At 38.1% G+C, this 18,981-nt stretch overlaps 2 long non-coding RNA genes across 3 annotated transcripts in view; one reads left to right on the top strand and one right to left on the bottom strand.

Moving 5' to 3' along the window:
* Positions 1–16,481, top strand: part of LOC126424824 (uncharacterized) — an 82,079-nt gene extending 65,598 nt beyond the window's left edge. The window contains exon 3 of one of the 2 annotated variants that reach the window (XR_007576217.1): positions 16,062–16,481. This is a non-coding gene — a long non-coding RNA (uncharacterized LOC126424824). Of the gene's footprint in view, positions 1–16,050 lie in introns of both variants that reach the window. The other variant, XR_007576218.1, reaches the window with a different exon arrangement.
* Positions 673–18,981, bottom strand: part of LOC126424826 (uncharacterized) — a 427,296-nt gene continuing 408,987 nt past the window's right edge. The window contains exon 4 of the long non-coding RNA XR_007576219.1: positions 673–1,439. This is a non-coding gene — a long non-coding RNA (uncharacterized LOC126424826). The remainder of the gene's footprint in view (positions 1,440–18,981) is intronic.

Here is an 18,981-nt window from a genome sequence, read left to right as displayed (position 1 = left end):
TGATTACAGTACAGTTCAAAGTTTCATTAACTTAGGTTGCAGAATTTATGGTTAACTAACTAAACATTAAAGTTTGTGAGTTTTGCAGAGACTCGAGCATGTATTCTCATGTGCAGAATATGCACAATAGAAACATGAGTGGTTCTGTGAGAGGACATTCAGCATGCATGGTATTACTTTACTTTCAAACTGTGGGTGGACACTTTTGCATGGTGCTTGACTACTTAAAAAGTGGAGCAAGAACAAACTTATTTTTTAATGCACTTAATGCTTTGGAAAAGGCCTAGGTTTGAATTTACTGCTTTTGGTGGACACCAAGAACTAATGTGATTCTGATTTATAGAAAATGTTGCTAGGAAGAAATTTAAAAAAATACATGGACACTATATTTTGTCTGCATTGTGAATCCACTCATTTACATGCATGTGTGCCATATTCTAAATTAAAGTAAATTACATGGAATTATTAATTAATAAGTTAATTAATCAATGATGTGTGCCAGATAGACAGAAAAATTAAGAAAATAAAAGTAAGTAGTCAAGGTCCAGAATCTAACAGTGGCTTTGATGATTTCTGTGACAGAAAATGGTACTGTTCTGAAACTTCGAGTTTAGTTATTATAGATGATAATTATCTTTTGCTAATTTAAAGTACTTTAAGAACTGTGGGCATGCTTATTTTCAGGTGGTGTAGCTCATCTTATAGAATTTTATGGATTAGCTCATAAAGGTTTACAAATTTCAAATTATAGTGCAAAGTTAAGTTAACTCTAACTTTTAACAGTGTCCTAATGGAAGCTAGTTACACAAATTGAATTAGACACCTGAAATGAGAATCTGAATATTAAACATAATAAAACTGGGTCCAAACAAGTAAATGAGATTTCCAAGTAATAGCTACATGTCACATCTTGAAAATAAAATGAAACTAACTGAAAAAATTGGTTATTTTGGGAGCACTCACTTTTTTACATAACACTTACACTGTGTTATACAGACAGATGTTGCCAAATAGCTGACTATGTAACCCAATGTCTAGACAATTATTTGTTTAACTTTCATCATGAAACACAGACAGAAGGAGAATATACAGTTTTCCTAAAATATAAATTCACAATAGTATGTATGCAAATGAGATACATAACAAAACTGGCCACAGATAAAAGTTACAAAATGATACATACCTTACAGAGACATTACAAGAAGGGCAAATGAGGTTTTGCTATCTCTGAAAGCAACAGATAGAGAAAAAAATGAGAAGAAAACACTTTTGCTTGGCATGCCAAGTAAACACACAAAAAAGGAATTTCACATCTTCCAATCAATTCACTACTCACTTATCACAGACACATTCAAATCACTTGTTAAAATTTGGTCCATGTCTTTCCCTGGCTGTCTCATGCCCCATCACATACACCAGTGCCCTTGGAGGCAGTCGCCCTCAATTTTGTACATGAAAAGGAAAACAAGAAAAACACCATACTTTAGCATATTAGGAATGATCATAACTAAATCTGCAAGAAAACACTTTATCCAGCCTAATAACCATTACACATAAGATACATAAACATATTCACACCTTAAAATGATACAGAAAATTATGTAAAGCAATACAAAGACAATGGCAACTGTGTCACTGTAACCAACAGACTGGTCCATATCACTTTGCAACACAACAAAGCATATATTTTTTACATACTAAAGAAAGAATTGAACAATTATCATAACCTTATTACATACTTACTAGTTATATTAAATTAAGGGAATGGAAGCTATCTCAAACCATTACATTATTTCACTCAAATCAGAATGTTACCTTTACTAAACTTGAAAATTAAATTCTCATGAAATTCCCAAAATCTCACTCATTCACTTGTGTGAATACTAAAATTACTTTTGGTTTTCTTTCACCAGTTAATTAGCAAAAATATTTTTCCTTTAGTGCATTATCATTACAAATTCAATATACATCAATATATATAGATTGCATTTTATTACAATATTACTCAGTAAACTTTTCATTTTCGGTGTCATACTTCATGTATCATACTAACAAAGATGTTCTATTATGCATTTGTTTCTGTGGGTTCCTATATATCCTTTCAATTCCAACCTTGTTATCTTGGAAATTAATTCTCAATAAAAACAAGTTACATTACCACAAACTCAGGCTCCGTAACCACATTTCTAATTACTTCTCATTATTATGTCATTAATTTATCAATGCATCATTATATCTTATATCCTTACTCCATTACTCAATTAATTAAGAAATAAATATCTGCTTTGCTCCTCACATACAAAAAAAGAGAAATCTACACAATAACACATCCACAATAACAAATCCTAGTATTATATGCAGACTTTACTCTCACTAGACAACAGACAAAATATCACTTGCTAAAATCATTACATCACTGTGTACCACCATGTTACTTTAATCTCAGATCTGAAGGGCAAAACAAATACAAATCATTCTCTACTGTTTCTTCATTCAACATACATCATTAGAGAAGATCAATTATTGACAAAATTATTCAATTGTATAGATAAAAAGTGGGGCCAGGAACACACACATAAAAGATGGTTGAAATTAGCAAGCTTTCCCAAAACCTACCCCTTTTCCTAGACCTCTCTTGTTCTTTTCCTTCACCCTTCTTCCTTCCCCTTCAACCTTTCTGCCTGTAGGAGTAACTGCTTCCAAAAGCCTGCCAATTACAACCATCTTTTTTGGGTGAGTTCTGCTGCCACTTGGTGAGTAGCTTTTTCATCTATCGAGTTTTATAACACATCATTGTAGGTAACTGTGTCTCAACTTTTTTTTTTCATTCTACTGATAACTGAAAGCCTGTAGCATGACACATGACACCACAGATGAATCTCATAACTGCACTCGGCACAAAACTCTTATATGTTACCATAAACAGACTACACCATGTATTCAGGAAATGCTATCCTCCTTTATGTCTGCAGCTGCACAAATTATACTAACTTGATATATTAGCTGATTACTTTAGAACTTAAATATAATTTTCAAATACTTCCACATTTTTCACATATCCTGAAACCTGTTCAATTTCACATTTCCATTACTTTCTGGCTGAAAGAAATTTATTAGTGCTGAAATAAAATTGTTCTCTTTTACAAACTTAAAAAACAAAATAATGACACCACCTCATCAACCTAACCAAATTTTATATATGTATTGTATGCTGTCCGTGCTTCTATCCTCTTACAGCTTTATTACTTCTGATCATTAATCCAGTATAAGTGAATAGCACAAAACACTTTACTTATATGTATTTTTATGTTGGAGATCACAGATAAATTGAAGGCCATCACTTACCAGCTTATAAGCTATTGACAGGATGGTAGAGGGGGTTGTGTGATACAGGAAAGAAGATGAATGAGGTCAACCAGCTTGGGGAAGCATTATCACCAATAATGAAGTATCTAAAGCACAATGAACCCCCTTCTTACTTATAGGTTCATCATGAATTTGATCCCATGCCCTTGTATCTAATTTTGCATTATTGACTGCAGACAAACATCTGTCCTTTAAAACACTAGCCAAACAAATGGAAAACACTACTACATTTCTGAACATTTGACACCCCAGGAAACACAAATGCATTGCACGTCATATTTACTACTTTGACAATGGAAAATCCAGGATGGAGTGTAAAACTTTGTGAGAAGAAAAGCTGCTACTCACCATATAGCAGGGATGCTAAGTCGCAGATAAGTAAAAGAAAAAGACTCTCACAATTAATACCACAGAACTGCAGTCTCAGGCAACTGAAATCACATGGTGAGCAGCAGCACCAGAGAATGATGGGAGTGGCGAGTGGGTGGGGGTAAGGAGGAGGCCTGGGTGGGGAGGGGGAGGCAACTGAAATCACATGGTGAGCAGCAGCACCAGAGAATGATGGGAGTGGCGAGTGGGTGGGGGTAAGGAGGAGGCCTGGGTGGGGAGGGGGAGGAATAGCATTGTAGGTGTGGCGAACAGTGAAGTGCTGAAAGGTAGACAGAGGGCAGGAGAGAGGTGGGGAGGGGGGGGGGGGGGAGAAGTAGTAGAAAGGAGAGAAATAAAAAGACTGAGTGTGGTGGTGGAATGACAGCTGTGTAGTGCTGGAATGGGAACAGGGAAGGGACTGGATCAGTGAGGACAGTGACTGAATGAAGGATGATGCCAGGAGAGTTATAAGAAAATAGGATGTATTGCAGGGAAAGTTCCCACCTGTATAATTCAGAAAACCTGGTGTTGGTGGGAAGGGCCCATATGGCACAGGCTGTGAAGCAGTCATTGAAATGACGGATATCATGTTTGGTAGCGTGTTCAGCAACAGGGTGGTCCACTTGCTTCCTGACCACAGTTTGTTGGTGGCCTTTCATGCAGATAAGACAGCTTGTTGGTTGTCATGCCTACATAGAATGCAGCACAGTGGTTGCAGCTTAGTTTGTAGATCACATCACTGGTTGAACAGGTAGCCCTGCCTTGGATGAGTAAGGTGATGTTAGTGATGACTGGAGTGGGGGTAGAATGTATGGGACAGGTCTTGCATTCAGGTCTATTACAGGGGTATGAGCCATTGAGGTACAGGGTTGGGAGCAGGGGTTGTGTAAGGATGGATGAGTATATTGTGTTGGTTCGGTGGATGGCAGAATACCACTGTGGGAGGGATGGGAAGGATAGTGGGCAGGACATTTCTCATTTCAGAGCACAACAAGAGGTAATCAATACCCTGTTGGAGAATGTAATTGAGTTACTCCAATCCTGGGTGGTACTGAATTATGAGGAGAATGCTCCTTTGTGGCCTGGTGGGACTTTGGAATGTGTGGAGACTGCAAAGATAAGGCACAGGAGATTTGTTTTTGAGCAAGATTGGGAGGATAATTATGGTCAGTGAAGACTTCAGTGAGACTCTCAGTATATTTCGAGAGGGGCTGCTCGTCACTGCAGATGCGACAACCATGGGTAACTAGGCTGTATGGAAGGGACTTCTTGGTATTGAATGGGTGGCAGCTGTTGAAGTGGAGACATTGCTGGTGGTTAGTAGGTTTGATATGGACAGAGTTACTGGGATAGTCACCTTTGAGGTGGAGGTCAACTTCTAGGAAGGTGGCTTGTTGGCTTGAGTAGGACCAGGTGAAGCAAATGGGGGAGAAATAGTTGAGGTTCCGGAGGAATGTGGATAGGGTGTCCTCACCTTCGATCCAGATAGCAAAGATGTCATCATTGAACATGAACCAGGTGAGGTGTTTAGGATTCTGGGTTTTTAGGAAGGATTCCTCTTAATGGCCCATGAATAGGTTGGCATAGGATGGTGCCATGCGGGTGCCCATAAATGTACCATAGATTTGTTTGTAGGTAATTGTGGGTGAGGATATAATTGGTCATGGTTACTAGGAAGGAGGTTGTTGGTTTGGATTGTATCAGGCACTGGGAAAGATAGTGTTCGATGGCAGTAAGGCCTTGGGCGTTAGGAATGTTAGTGTACAGGGAGGTGGCGTCAATAGTGACGAGCAGGACACTGTTTTGTAAAGGGACAGGAACTGTGCAGATTCGACAGGGGAAATCGTTAGTATCTTTTATATAGCAGGGTAGGTTCCAGGTAATAGGTTGAAGGCGTTGGTCTATGAGAGCAGAGATTCTCTCAGTGGGGCACAGTAACTGGTCACAATGGGGCATCCTGGGTGGTTATGTTTATGGACTTTAGGAAGCACGTAGAATGTCAGAGTGCGGGGAGTGGTGGGGGTGAGTAGAGAGGTATATTCCGGTGGAGGTTCTGGGATGGGCCTAAGGATTTGAGCAGTGACTACATATCCTGCTGGATTACTGGAATTGGGTCACTGTGGCAAGGTTTTTTGGTGGAAGTATCTGACATCTGGTGGAGTCCTCTTGCCAGGTAATCCTTATGGTTCAAAACAACAGTGGTGGAGCCTTTGTCCACAGGTAGGATTATAAGTTTAGGAACAGTTTTTAGATGGTGTGATGTGAAGGTCTATTGCAGCAAGTCATGATGTCACACAAATGCAGAATACTTTTCGATTGGTACCCCTGGGATTTGCAATGGTATGATAGAGGCTAGCACAAGTGGGGTAGTTTTAGGAATCTGGTACATTCTATAATAATTAGCACTGGAATAAATAACTTTTACTTAACTTTGTCCTGCTACTGCACTCCAGGAACATAACTAATAATCAACTATCTTTCTTGAATACAAATGACTCATTAACAAACATTAACTGGAGTATACAAAAAGCAAGATAACACAAACGTGGTATTATGTGCATAATACATTTGTGAACTAGAGGCTGCAAACCTAGCAAGCTGAAGGTTATTCTAATCTGACTTCGCTCATGACCTGTAGCTGACTCTGCCAGTGTGATCTGCAAGTTTCTGTCCGTGCCATACGGCGGCACTTCAAGTGCCAGCAAGTCCTGAGAGGTTGCAAGTGCTGGACCGCTATCGATTATCGCAACGTCTAGCATGGTGTCTGACATTGGCACCACATGGTGGACTGTGGTTCTTTCTGCAGATGTAAGGTTATTTTGCATGTTGAGGGATTTGTGGAATGATGGTGAGGAAAGTTTCGAGGTTAAGAAATTCTCGAAAGTTAACATGGAGTGGTTTAGTGGCAATGGTGGTGGATCAGTGTTGGATGGAGGAGTTAACTTAGTTAGGCAAGGTTCAGTATCAGTATCTGGTTGAGTCTGATTGGTGGGGTTGGTGGTGAAAATGTGTTTCCCTATAGTGACCAAGAGAAGGGGAGAAGGTCTTTAGGAAGTCCTGCATGATTGAAATTGGGACTGGGGCAAAAGGTGAGGCCTTTGAAAAGGACTGATATTTCTGTAGAGCTAAGGCTTCTGCAGGAAAGGTTCATGATTGTGTTGCAGGTCTGTTTAGGTTCTGGATTATGTGTGGTGATGGGAGGGAATTTTGCAGGCTGGGGTAAGTGTAGTAGGTCTGTGAGACAGGGTTTGCCAGATATGAGGGGAGTATACCTCCTTCCTAGTAGTCACGACTAATCATATCCTCACCCACAACTACTTCTCTTTTGAAGTCTATGGGCACCCACATGGAACCATCCTATGCCAACCCATTCATGGGCCATCATGAGGAAGCCTTCCTAAAAACCCAGAATCCTAGACACCTTACCTGGTTCAGATTCAATGATGACATCTTTGCTATCTGGATCAAAGGTGAGGACACCCTATCCACATTCCTCCAGAACCTCAACTATTTCTCCCCCATTTGCTTCACCTGGTCCTACTCAAGCCAACAAGCCACTTTCCTAGATGTTGACCTCCATCTCAGAGATGGCTACATCAGTACCTCCATCCATATCAAACCTATTAACCACCAGCAATATCTCCACTTCGACAGCTGCCATCCGTTTCATACCAAGAAGTCCCTTCTGTACAGACTAGCCACCCATGGTTGTCGCATCTGCAGTGATAAGCAGTTCCTCTCAAAATATACCGAGAGTCTCACTGAACCCTTCACTGACCGTAATTACCCTCCCATCATTGTACAAAAACAAATCTCCCATGCCTCATCTTTCCAGCTTCGACCACCATTCAAAGTCCCACCATCCAATCACAGGGGAGCATTCCCCTCATAACTCAGTACCACCCAGGACTGGAGTAACTCAATTACATTCTGCGACAGGGCTTTGATTACCTCTCATTTGCCTGGAAACGAGAAATGTCCTGCCCACTGTCCTTCCCTTCCCTCCCACAGTGGTATTCTGCCATCCACTGAACCTACACGATATACTCGTCCATCCTTACACAACCCCTGCTCCCAAACCCTTACCTCATGGCTCATACACCTGTAATAGACCTGGATGCAAGACCTGTCCCATACATCCTCCCCCCCACCACCTACTCCGGTCCAGTCAGTAACATCACCTTACTCATCCAAGGCAGGGCTCCCTGTGAAACCAGTGATGTGATCTTCAAGTTAAGATGCAACCACTGTGCTGCATTCTATGTAGGCATGACAACCAACAAGCTGTCTATCTGCATGAATGGCCACCGACAAACTGGGCCCAAGAAGTAAGTGGACTACCCTGTTGCTGAACACACTGCAAAACATGATATCCATCATTTCAATAAATGCTTCACAGCCTGTGCCATATGGAACCTTCCCACCAACACCAGGTTATGTTGTGTTGTGTGTATGTGTGCACTATATGGAGCGTAACAACTTTCCTTCTCATACTGTTGTTACTTCTTTGACATTTGCGTTCAAAATTTTTGTTATTGTATTTACATTGAAAACTAATTCCTGATTCTTGATACTATAAACTGCTTCCTATACACTCTCACTAAATATTGTCCTTTGCATACAAGTATTGAAGCTTCCTTCTTTAACTTTGCCATTGAGAATTACTTTGTGGAAACTGGCCACTTTACTGTTTATCCCAAAAATTTTGCCTACACTCATCATGCTGTTTACGTCCTCATTAAATTCTAATAATTTGTACATTGCTACCCTTGGAAACTTAGTAGCAGGTCTCTTTCTTTTTGTAACCCTCATTTTCTGCTCAACAGTACCACACTTCATCACAATATTATTTGCATTTGCTTTTACTAATTGCATTTAGTCTACGTTACTACTGCTTGCCAAAGCTTTGCATTCTTTGTCAACAAGATCAGTAACTTTGTCAACATTTTCATTTAGTACCTGTACAAACTTCATTTCCTTATCATTAAAACAATTTTCTAATAAACCCTCAGATCATCAACTTAAATAATAACTTTGTGAAACATTTCATTTAATAGTGATATACTGTCTACCTCTTCATCATCATGTGCAACTATATTTATAGCAACATCCTCTGTAACTACCTCCCACCTTTTCAGAATCAACTGTCACAATTTGCTTTGCAGCGTAAATCATTTCAATACTATCATCAGAACAGAAATGCATTACTTTAGTTGACTCAGCCTCTCAAAATTCAACACCTTCCATCTCCTTATTACATTTGTTTTCAGTTGCATTTTCACTGTCTTGCCACTTCTGAATCCAAGCATCCGATTTGTATGATTAATATTAATTACATTGACATCTTCCTTCTTTTCTCCATTTTGAATCTTATCTACTAGTGTCATTTTTGATACACATGCCCTCATGCATTTCCTTAAAATTATTTCCTTTCGTATCAGGCACTGTACCAATAATAAAGCTGAATCCTTAGTCAGTTTTATTAACTGATGAAGAAGTACAGAGTAGCAGTGATAGTGTCTGATAAATGGAACAATGTGTTTCATTGTAGTAATATGGCAAAGTATATTTTAATGAAGCTGAAATGAAAGCTAGGTTTGGTGGCTGCCAATATTTTACATGGGCATATTTTAATGAGGCTGAGACAAAAGTATTGTTTGGTGGCTGCTAATATTCTGCGCTTTGTCAAAATTATGCCTAATTAATGTGAAAGAAGCCATTTGAAAATTATTTTATAATTTAAGAAAAAGGTGGTTATTAAATTGGATCATAAAAATTAGATTTAGACATACTCATCCCAATTCTCAGTTATCTGATCTGGTCAACATAGGGACCACTCTATGTTGCTAAAATTCTTGGAAATAAATCTATAGTTTAATGTCCTTTATGTTCCTCAGTCCTAGTAGTGGCTGCCGTTCTTACTGTCTGTAGTGTAGAAATTCAAACTGCAGATAAAATGAAGTCAGCACTGAACTTAATTTTGAGAGCCCATTTCCTACTTTGGAAGTGTATATTTGTGAATCATGGCTGTTCTGAACTGCATTAGATGCCTTTTAGCCAACTACACACTCATGCAGACCATGGTAGAGCAGTATGTTTACTTTCAGGTAATTATCAGACTGTGAGAGTTAACGGTGATTTTTGAGAATAACCTGCTAAAAAGAGTGCACATTATGTGTGCATTCAGTATGTCACAGATTCTTCATTTACCTTTCAGTTGCTGTGTGATGTTGCTTCTTAGTGGGTGCTACTGGAAGTGTAACAAACTGAAATTTGTTTTTGCACAAAAACTGAGTATATTCGTCTCTGTGGACAGACATTCACTTGATTAAAAAATATTTTGTATGGAACTAATATCTCATTTTGCTTTATCGTGGTCATTTCATGGTCTCCTTCATGGATTGTCACCAGATTCAGAATTTTCAGCATGACATATTTCTCTTTGGATGTTACAAATGAACTTGAATGTTCTGATGACTATCAGTTCATTTCCACTGTTCATACTGTGACGTGCACAGTTCACCCTAGTGGAAAAGTTTGGATAACATATGAACTTTAGATAATGGGAGGCAGTTTGTACATTACATTCACCTTGCATACTGTCTGTGCAGGATTTCTTTTGATGATGGTTGATTCTGGTGGATTCTGTAGTCCATATCACAGCATTTACTACTGAGACATTTAAAGACCTTGAAACCAGATTGTTGTTGATTATTTGAGCCAAAGGTATTTGAAGATCTATTTGGTTAAAATGTTGAAACCCATTCTGTTGTTGATGTGGTCTTCAGTCCAGAGACTGGTTTGATGCAGCTCTCCATGCTACCCTATCCTTTGCAAGCTTCTTCATCTACAAGTAACTACTGCAGCCTACATCCCTCTGAATCTGCTTACTGTATTCATCTCTTGGTTGCCCTCTATGATTTTTACCCTCCACATTGTCCTCCAGTACTAAATTGGTGATCCCTTGGTGCCTCAGAACATTTCCTACCAACCAATCCCTTCTTCTAGTCAAATTGTGCCACAAATTCCTCTTCTCCCCAATTCTGTTCAGTACCTCCTCATTAGTTACATGATCTGCCCATCTAATCTTCAAAATTGTTCTGTAGCACCACATCTTGAAAGCTTCTATTCTCTTCTTGTTTAAACTATTTATCATCCATGTTCACTTCCATACATGGGTACACTCTGTGGTGTCACCGCCAGCCACCACACTTGCTAGGTGGTAGCTTAAATCGGCCGCGGTCCATTTAGTACATGTCGGACCCGCGTGTCGCCGTTGTGTGATCGCAGACCGAGCGCCGCCACAAGGCAGGTCTCGAGATACGGACGAGCACTCGCCCCAGTTGTACGGACGACATTGCTAGTGACTACACGGACGAAGCATCGCTCATTAGCCGAGCAGATAGTTAGAATAGCCTTCAGCTAAGTCCATGGCTACGACCTAGCAAGGCGCCATTAGCCTTACATAGTTTGATAGTTATCGTATGAAATGTCTCATCAAGAACGTTGTAAACCAATGAGGATATAAAAGTTAAGTATTCGAGGAGCTGCATACTTTTCTTATTAGCATTCACTACTTATCCTGTTCCAGAATTCACGCCCGTCTGCGTTAGATAGCGTGCATTTCGGCCTCCTCTATCTACAAGGTGTTGGCACATTTGCCAACACATCACACTCCATACAAATAATTTCAGAAAAGACTTCCTGATACTTAAGTCCAAACTCAATGTCAACAAATTTCTCTTCTTCAGAAACGCTTTCTTTTCCATTGCCAGTCTACATTTTATATCCTCTCTACTTTGACCATCATCAGCTATTTTGCTTCCAAAGTAGCAAAACTCATTTGCTACTTTTAAGTGTCTCATTTCCTAATGTAATTCACTGAGCATCACCTGATTTAATTGGACTACAATGCATTATCTTTATTTTGCTTTTGTTGATGTTCATCTTATACCTCCATTTCAAGACACTGTCCTTTCCATTTAACTGTTCTTCTAAGTCCTTTGCTGTCTCCAACAGAGTTACAAGTCAACGTCAAACATCAGAGGTTTTATTTCTTCTCCATGGATTTTAATTCCTACTTCAAATTTTTCTTTTGTTTCCTTTACTGCTTGTTCAATATACAGATTGAATAACATTAGGGACAGGCTACAACCCTGTCTCACTCCCTTCCCAACCACTGCTTCCCTTTCATACCCCTCGACTCTTATGATGCCATCTGGTTTTTGTACAAGTTGTAAATAGCCTTTCAGTCCCTGTATTTTACCCCTGCCACCTTCAGAATTTGAAAGAGAGTATTCCAGCCGACATTGTCAAAAGCTTTCTCTAAGTCTACAAATGCTAGAAACATGGGTTTGCCTTTCCTTAACCTATCTTCTAAGATAAGTTGCAGGGTCAGTATTGCCTCATGTGTTCCATTTCTACGGAATTCAAACTGATCTTCCCCGAGGTCAGCTTCCACCAATTTTTCCATTTATCTTTAAAGAATTTGTGTTAGTATTTTTGGAGCCGTGACTTATTTAACTGATAGTTTGGTAATTTTCATACCTGTCAACACCTTTCTTCTTTAAGATTGGAATTATTATATTCTTCTTGAAGTCTGAGGGTGTTTTGCCTGTCTCATACATCTTGCTCACCAGATGGTAGAGTTTTGTCAGGGCTGGCCCTCCCAAATCTATCAGTAGTTCTAATGGAATGTTGTGTACCCCTTGGGCCTTGTTTCGACTTAGGTCTTTCAGTGTTCTGTAAAATACTTCACACAGCATCATATCTCCCAATTCATATTCATGTATGCCCTCTTCCATTCCCATAATATTGTCCTCAAGTACATCACACTTGTATAGACCCTCTATATACTCCTTCTACCTTTCTGCTTTCCCTTCTTTGTTTAGAACTGGTTTTCCATCTGAGCTCTTGATATTCATACAAGTGGTTCTCTTTCCTCCAAAGGTCTCTTTAATTTTCCTGTAAACAGTATCTATCTTACCCCTAGTGATATATGCTTCTACATCCCATTCTATACAAGCTGAAAGATAGATGTTAGAAACTACTCCATCTGTGATGTTTTCTGCTGCCAGGAATAATTAATTTTTTTTTTTTACTTTTTCATTCTATGTTTACTGTAGTTACACATGGAATACATGATGTATACAGGAATGATTCAAATTGTTATTTACAAGAAATTTCATGAAAATTTATGTTTCAGTTATCTGTATTTATCTTCATGATTTCAATGTTGCTATTAGTTTCACTAAAGTGCACGTCATTTATGTTGGTGGCCGAGTTTAGGTTAGCTCTGCGCATCTGACGTCACAAAACACAGTCAGCCAATGAACAAAGAACGACGTTGCCAGATCTCAACTGCAGTGCAGAGCACAGACGAGTGTCTTCAGTTTTAGAAACTTTCAGTCATAAATAAAGTAATAGAACAAAAGCAATGTGTTGATAGCAGACTTTCCTTTATAGAAAGTTTCGAAAAAACATTCTTTATACTTCATATTCTATTAATTAATTGAACCAAACAAGCAATAAGACTCCTAATTCAGGTGATAGCAAGGAAAGGTGTTTGTATCAATCTCACGAACCGCTTTTTCGCAATAAAGAACAGCAGTAATTGTTTATTTCCTATTGTACTTCGACGAAGTGTGAGTAATTCATAGTCATACCAACAGTGTTTGTCAGTATTCTGCGTCATGTCTTAAGAGTCCTCATGAAGTTACATTGTGAAACGAGCTACGTTAGCGTAACGGTGAAGGTGTTGGGCTACTAAGCAAAAGGTTATGAGTTCAAACATTGTGCACTGCTTATAATTTTCTTTATTTAAAAACAATATCGAAGTGACTTACTTCACGAATTTTATTTGTTTGAATGCAATTTTTTTGAAATTTCTCGTGCTTTGTCTCTTCATTAACCCTTTTGCTGCTGCAGACACATGATCCCCGCATTCCGCGCTGTGCACGAATATGTCATCACTGCACTGCTCGCCTGTGCAGACACACGGTGTTCCCACTGCTTTGACACACTTGTCATTCGATATCACAAAAACTATTTGGCCCAAAAATTTGATTTTTACACATCTTCTTGACTGATACCTTCCCCCACAAATGACTTAATTTTGTTTGATGTTCAACACAGTTATTGTTCAGCATTAAATGTAGTAAACCATTGCATGAAATTTTGAAGAGTTTGCAGAGGTAGAAGTCCATAGCGTATACTTTCCGTATGGTCAATTTTAGTTGCCACAATGTTGAGAACGAAATGTGGACAAGATACCTAAATTTCATATAAAATTTACTGTATAACAATATCTCATTTAATTAAGTACCACATATGTGTCGTATGTAATATTGAGAAATATTCCATCTTTCGCGACTGTAATAAAAGTTTTATTTACACCGGGCGCATTTGGCTTTATTTTAAAGCACTTCAATCAATGAAAGGTATGGCACATACACAATGGTACTCATGTTCTCTTTCTTGTTTTTGTTCCACAGTCGCAGTTTTACCAATGGTATTGAAATATATTCCTCTTCTGCAACTGTAATAAGCAACTTATTTAGACCAGATGCATTTCTCTCTTTTGAAGCATCTTCAGTGAACAGTATTTTGTCTCCTCCATTGCTAAGTCACCTTTTGTAGTTTTGTGCTGTGGTAACACAATATTCAACGTTTGTGTCGGCTGATCAGTGTTTTAGCAAATAAATGCTGTTTGTGTGTGCCACACACAAAAATTATATTTGACATAGCTCAGAGCACTTCACTGATAGATGGTATATTCAAGTCCTAATGTTTTTGTAAGTCCACAGTTTTGTTTAATGTATTTTGTCTACTTCCTTTTGATTGATTGAACTGCTTTAAAATAAAGCCAAACATCTCCGGTGTCGTGCAATGGTTTACTATATTTAATTCTGCATAATAACTGCGTTGAACATCGAAACAAAATTAAGTCATATATGGGGGGAAGGTATCAGTCAAGAAGATGTGTAGAAATCAAATTTTTGGGCCAAATAGTTATTGTGGAATCGAATGATAAGAGTGTCAAAGCAGTTGGAACACGATGTGTCTGCACAGGCGAGCAGTGCAGTGACAAAATCACGCACAGCGTGGAATGCAGGTAGCACGTCTTTGTAGCAGCAAAACGGTTAATGCGGCCGTGGTAGCTTTACTCGAACTGCGCGCTCCCCCTAAACGTAAGCTTGCAAACTATGCTATACTATGGCACTGCTTCTCTTGGCGCGTGCAACTGGCAATGCCGCAATCTCCCGCGTCTGGGTGGGCATGCGCGAGCTGCCAAGATAAAAGAATTGAACTATAGAGGTTTGAGTAATTAAAAGTTATGGCTAAATGAAGTTTTGACAATGTCATCTAATTAGAAAACATTTTGAGCTAACGGGAAGCATAGGAGGTATTGTTACGACTCATCAGAAAATAGATATTCCTAACTTTCTGAGACTGGATCTTAGATTATCTGAGACTAATTAACTTAATAAGTGACATTAAAAGTTGAGACATTCATAATTTAAATTGTATGTTTTGCTGTAATTTGTACAAGGTAGATGATATATTTTTTTCTGAATCAGACAATAACTCTCACTAATTCATGTGCTAACTAAGATTTTTGAATAATTTAGGATCATGAAAGATTTATTTCATGATACTATGTGCATAAACAGGGGATTTCAGACTCCAGATGAATAATAATATTCCATTTATTTCTATGATTTATGAACCTGAAACATTTGTCATAAATCAGATAATAGTAAAGTCTTAAGAGTCCATGTGAAATAGTAGAATTTAACCTAGCAAATTTTTAAAATATCAAGTAGTTGCAGAAATCACATCGTATTCTTATACCTGTCTTTAAATAGTCACCTCTCCACCAAAATCACTAGTCTGCAACCTGCAAGCAACTGGGTAACATCTGTATGTCAGATTGCATAAGGGTCTCGATCAGCCAAGTGAACACTAAAAAATTATGTCAGTTAAAGTGAAAGTCTGAACCTAGCTACCAAAAGAGTAAGTTGGTGCCTGTCTAATACAATACTAACATTTCTGTGAAAGTTTGTGTCTGAATGCCAGATGTGTAAAATCTATGTATTGTGTATGTATTATCTGAATAAAATCTGACTCAATAGTAAATAGGAATTTTTTAAGTGTTACTGTTCAAGCACTATTATTTTCTGGACAATATAGTTAATTTCAGTGATTGTACAACAAGTTAAATTGTGTGCACTGCTAACTGCATATTTATGTCACTATGCATTATGCCATTGTGAAATTTAACAAATACTGTATCTCTGATAATGGCTGAATTAGTTCTCTTCCAGATATATTTATGAAGAAAGGGATGTGCTTCACTACCTGTATAAATGGTGATATGCAAAACTGGAACTAGCCATCAACAATATTACAGCAATAATAATGGGAGAAACCACTTCAAAATTCATCTGTTGTGTGGTCTACATCATTGGAAGTATCATTCATAGAATCATTTCAGTACATCAATATATGAGACTTCGAGAAACATAAAACCAAGTGCAACATCAACAGCAAAATAATCAAATAATATCTGCCTCCTCTTTCTTATCGTTTATGTTATATTTTCTATATTCCAGTCCATTTCGACACTACCTTTTAATCTCCAAGAGTCTGTTATTTTTGGTGGTGCCAGTGTCTTCCTCACAATTTCTTTTTCAGTATGTCTATTTAATGTATTTCATAACTGAATGGAAGTTTAATACTTTTCTACTGGCCATTTGCTTTTGTTTGTGAGCTGTAGTGTGTTATTTAAGATTGTTAGATAAACATTTTTTATGTGAGCATTTGTCACAATTCCATAGGCTTATTTCAACTTATTTACTTTTCTTTCTATAACACATTTTTAAAATATTTTTAAAAAAATTTCTCCCAAGTATTTTAATTTAGTTATTTATCTGCTAAATGAATACACATCACTAAAAGTGTTAGAGAATTTAGTATGGTCATACAGAATTTTTAATATGTTTTGGCTGCTATCTCTCCTAGAAATTGACTTGCATTGCTACATTTATTATGTTTACTGAAATTATAAGGAAATCATAATTGTTGCCAGGGAGTCCACTTGTAACACCTTTTTCTTTTTTCTTGACATTATTGAAGAGATGGAATAGCTGAGCTGTTCTTGTCCAAATGGTTGAAACTTTCTCTGCTACTTACTCTTATATTTTCTGTTAATTTGACTTATGACTCTTTAGTACCAAATGAAACCATACACATTGGTTGACAACAAGAGAACTGATGCCCAAACCACAACCAACAACTTATAACAAACAAACTGTCAGTATCAGGAAGTGGAAGTCCAAGAAGAGTGTGTGACTCTGTTGAACACCAGACCTGCCTGTCAGTTATGCATTTTTGAAGTACAACAGCACGTCATTGACCAGTTAAACTCACCTGATCTCAACTGTAGTGTAGCTACCAGTATGTTGTGCTCCTCTGTATGAACTCTTATAACAAGTGGTATGGCTATGGTAGCCATGCTTTGAGGTAAGTTGGTACATCCACAAATCAATAACAGACAAATCAGGTAAAAGCTTAATATACTGCTGAGGCCCTGTGTCGACCAGTTTTGCAAGTGTACATTCATTACAGCAATTGCACAAAGTTAGAAATGTTTTAATCAGAATTCATGCAGCTCACAGAACCAGTACTTTTTACCTTCAACCAAAAATGCTGATATTCAAGAAAAAGTAACTTGTGCACAGATTTATACCACCAAGGTGCCAGAACTCTACTATGCTTTGTGACATATGATTATTGCTACCAGTCATTGGGACTTCCTGCCACAATTCTGCTAGCATTTGATAATCTGACATTCTCCATAAACCAAAGTTATAAAATAATCTCTCTGTCACAACAAAGTGGTCACCAGAGATGATAAAATCACAAAACTGAGACAGTAAATACTGGAAAGTTCCCAACTTACTGACATGAATTGTAGTAATGCATCTCATCTGGCATAAGCTTTATACATCATCTGACATCATTTAAGCCTGTATAAGTTGATGATGATGTTTGGTTTGTGGGGCACTCAACTGTGCAGTCGTCAGCGTCTGAACAAAGTCCTAATTTTTTCACAGTCCAATTTTTTACACAGTCCAATCCAGCCACTGTCTCAAAAGATGATGAAATGATGAGAACAACACAAACACACAGTCCTCAGGCAGAGAAAATCCCCAACCTGGTACCTCATGATCCAGAGGCAGGAATGCTAGCCCCTAGAGTGTCATAAGTTTGGCAAAACCAAAAGAATCCACTTCTTATGTGACTTTTCTTACTGGGACATTACTGGATGAGTACACATAACAACTGCGCTTGTTATACCAAAACTATGGATATGACATTAGCTCCAAATGCCAGCCACTTCCTTTTAACAGTAACACATCACTCCACATATCTACCTGTCCTGGGCATCAATGACATCCCACTGTCCACTTCAGGTATTGGTAATTCTTCTAATATAATAATATCTTACACTGAATGCTCCATGGTAGACACTCCCAGAATGGTATATGACAGAATGTTTCCTACCTCCTAACTATGACAATGTTTAAATTTATCCTGCCGTATTTTTCCTCTGCCTTGTACTCTTTCACCAGGTCATACCGAAGGGGTGTTGATTCTGCAACCTATGCAGTATTATTACTTAGGACTCAATGTAATTGCCCCAGAATTTGAAGCCTGTGACTTCCTTCTTTGTGGCCAACACCGACCTGCTATGCAGACATGGCAGTCTGTGCCCACTTCTGTCTCACATGAATTCAGATCAATAAACTGAACTGAATTTCAAGTACTTTGTGATCCTACACTTGGATTACGATGCTGTTTTCACCAAACCTATCCTAAAAAAAAAAAAAAAAATTAAAAAAAGTAAAAAAAAAAATTAAAAAAAGTAAAAAAATAAAAATGTGCCGTATATACCTAGATTTGATTCCTGCAGAGTATTTTTCTCCAGTATTTTGATTTATTGATTTATTAATGAGGAGTGCAATGAGCATGCACAGAAGACAGACATGTTACTACCATGTTTCATGGTGGTAAAATTGTGATAGACATGTATACAGAAATCTAGCGAATTTTCTTATTGATACAATTAATTGCCTTTCTGACATTCATCCTCTTGTTTGGTCAAAGGGTTATCTGTAATTCCTGCTCTTTTCCTTTTTTCCTCGTTTGACAACCTCTTCTTCTGTGTTTTTTGATCATTGA

The sequence above is a fragment of the Schistocerca serialis genome, chromosome 10 (genome assembly GCF_023864345.2).
Source record: "Schistocerca serialis cubense isolate TAMUIC-IGC-003099 chromosome 10, iqSchSeri2.2, whole genome shotgun sequence".
Classification (NCBI taxonomy): domain Eukaryota; kingdom Metazoa; phylum Arthropoda; class Insecta; order Orthoptera; family Acrididae; genus Schistocerca; species Schistocerca serialis.
Note: the sequence above shows the minus strand (reverse complement) of the source record. Positions and strands in the feature narration are given on the sequence as shown.